Here is a 3,527-nt window from a genome sequence, read left to right as displayed (position 1 = left end):
GCATCATTCCTGAAGAACCTCAAAGCCACATTATTAGTTGAACATTTCTTGATTATGTTCGATTTTGCAGAAAACTATGCTTACGTGTTTCAAAATGCGATCAAATCTTCTCATTGGTATAATGATCAGGCGTCCATTTTTACAGTAGTTATCTATTATAAAGAGAAGAACGAATTGAAGCATGTGAGCATAGCTATTATTTCAGACAACTTACACCATGACACGGTTGCTGTGCATTTATACCAAAGGTTAATTGTTGACTATCTTAAGAAGCGTTTCAATCCTAAGAAATTTCATTATGTCACAGATGGAGCACCACAGCATTTTAAGAACAAATACAACTTTGCGAACCTTCTGTGCCATGAAAAAGATTTAGGCAGCCCGGCAGACTGGACTTTCCATCCAACTGCCCATGGAAAAGGAACATGCGATGGAATCGGAGGTAATCCGAAGCGTCTTGCTGCAAGAGCCAGCTTGAAACGTTCAGCTGAGAATCAGATCTTAATAGCTTACGAGTTATTTGAATGGGGCAGAGAAAACTTGAAGGAAACTGTCGTATTTTTCAGTAGCAAAGAAGAGCATGCAGCGATGACAATAAAATTAGCAGACCGATTTATTAAGGCTGTGACGACACCAGATACACTCAAATATCATTCATTCGCTCCGAACGCAAAGGGACAGCTGAATCTGAAACTATTTTCCTATGAGGAGAAAAGTGAGGTTTTCCCGAAGCCTAAACGTAATCGAAAGCAGAATAGTACTCCAAGAAAGTGGAAAGCTGTTACGAAGAAGAGGCGAACAGCATAAAGAGGTTGTGCAGTGAGAGGCAAGGGGACTCACAAAAATCAACCACCCCATAAAGTGAGAGGCGGGGGGACTCACTAAAATCAAGCACCCCGGAAAGTGAGAGGCGAGGGGACTCACTAAAATTAAGCACCCCGAATCATCTGGCAGATAAAAGGAGTCTAAAATCGCACTGTCACCTCCACGTGGTAAACTCTGGAAACTATAACTTGATAGGATGTAGGCTGACGACAGGCGTTAATTACTAATCCGTTAGTACTTTATTTACTCAAACACTATATACGTGAGAAGTTGGTTGAATCATGTATTTGTTTTAAAAAATTGCAAGAGCAATAACCAATTATTGTCGGATAATAAATTATAATAGTGAGGAATCATTTATCTTCAGAAAAATACAGTTCATTTTTAAGAAAGTGCTTTTTACTTAATATTTTTTCATAATAACTTTAAACATTTTTAGCTTCTCTAAAATTACTGGTTGACATTACTGAATAGTTTTTTCCGATGACTTCATGCAATTTTGGATCAATGTGAGTAATACAAAAAAATGGCATACTTGAATACTGTTCCGCGGTATGCTGCCGCATAACGCCCGAGTGCGAGCGCGAGGACTCCCTCTACAACCGGCTCTGTAACTCATTGAATTTCAATTTGTCCATTTTCTTATTAGACATTTTTCATAGTAAAAAAGTCAAGCTTTCTTTTGAGACTATTTAAAAAAAATCGTAGCTGCCTAAATTGCGAAGAAAGTTAAATAAACAATTGATTTATTGAAAAAAATTGTTTAAACAACTTTTTTGTTATAAATAATAAAATAGGATGAAAACGTGTAAAAAGCACTTTCCAAAACCCTCATAAAAATTTTTAATCGCGTAATTAGAAGGGAAGTTACAGGCAGGTCAACTGACGTTTTACTGCGTTTTTAGCATTAAAGACTCCTGAAGTCGCCGAATAGTTATTACGTCCAAGCATGATAAGGTAATTCAAAGCCTCGTTCGGAAAAAGTTATTTCTCTTATTACGTTTTATAGTTATTCAAGATAATACATAGATACATTAAAAATAAACAAAAATCGTATCACAAAAAAAATAAGTATAATTTCACTGGGAAACTAACTGTTTGAAAATAAAAAAGAAGTTGTTCAACGATTTCGCAGTCACAGCAAGTCTGGGAATCGCAGAACCAAAAGTGGGAAACCATACAATTAAAATTAGTATAATTTTTCTTTCATAATTAATAAAAAAAACACCTAAAGCACAAAAAATTGGTCTTTAGCCTGTCAGTTTTTTACAAACGACCCACTTACGGCAGTCGTTTGTGGATATTTCTTTAGTTGTTTTTAAGATTATGATACTTCTATTATGCACCATTTTTGGCCCGACTGGGTCCCGGTGGGAACTCGGTCAGAACCCGGCCGGGCAATTAACAATATAGTATCCCGGTTCGACCCGGTCAGATTCTGGGCAGAAACCTTCTTCTGATCGGGTCAAACCGGGCTATTTCTACACGGGTTAAATAAAATTTTGGACAAACGACACAAGCTACGAAAGAAAATACTCAACGTTGTACACCAACAAAGAGCTGGAAATTTTTCTCCTATTATTTTTTGATAGAACACGTAGTTTTCGTTTCAATCGTAAAAGGAAACGTTAAGAATAAAAAATAATAAATGCTTTGAAAAGCTGCACAAGGTAAGACAAAAAATTATAATGCAAAAGTTGTTTACCCAAAAAGGATCTACAAATCTGATATTATGGATTTTGATAAAGGGCAAGTAGATTTCCTCTTAAACGTAAAAATAAGTGTAAAAATAAGAGTGAAAATGAAACAAAAATAATTTTTGAAAAAACGGCAGAAGAGACGAAAAGAATGAAAAGACAAAAGTTATTCAACGACAAAATATCTACACATTTGTTATAAGCTCTTGTTAAAAAATGTATAAAAATAAACAAATTTTAATTTTTGGACACAGGTTCAAAACACGTTTAATATCAAAGCTGTTTTGCATGTACGATTTGTATTTTTTTAAACACATTCTTTCACTAAGCTTTTCTTAAAAAGTATAATTTCATTATTTAAATATTCACCTGTTAATTCAAAACACATACATAAAGCGAAAAATAGTATTTATCAATTTTCCCCACACTAATTCTTCAACTTTAAAAGTAAATACTTCGACAGATAATTTTATATCATGCCGGATACACGTTGTATAATTCAGATGCAATGTTTACCACTGAAGATAAAATATTTTTCAAAAATATAAAAATTGATGGCTCATATCACTTATTTATATACAAAAACATTAATTTGAGTCTTGTTCATTCAGTAGTTGACATAAATTTCCCTAACAGTAATTTGAATTACCCGCCCAAAATCTCACAGTTTCAAGTGTTTTTTTGTCTGCTGCTCTGAAAACTTAATGCATTTCTTATTATTATCACATATTATACATTTTTTACGCTGCTGTGCAAAATTATAGGCCACCTCTTTCTTTATGACTAAATAAATTCTCTTAATTTTAATTATACCTGAGCTTAAAAAAAATCTCTTTAAAAGATTGATTGTTTTCGAAATTCTATATAAAATAAGCCCAAGGTAAAGACAATTTGTCTAGTTTTTTAGTAAATATTGCAAGAATAGTGTAAATTTCAATGTTTTCTTAAATTTTCAACAACGTCTGAAAAAGTCAACATTTTTCCATGTTCTTGGGCTCATTTTGA

The sequence above is a fragment of the Belonocnema kinseyi genome, chromosome 1, assembly GCF_010883055.1.
Source record: "Belonocnema kinseyi isolate 2016_QV_RU_SX_M_011 chromosome 1, B_treatae_v1, whole genome shotgun sequence".
Classification (NCBI taxonomy): domain Eukaryota; kingdom Metazoa; phylum Arthropoda; class Insecta; order Hymenoptera; family Cynipidae; genus Belonocnema; species Belonocnema kinseyi.
This window is presented reverse-complemented; position numbering follows the sequence as displayed.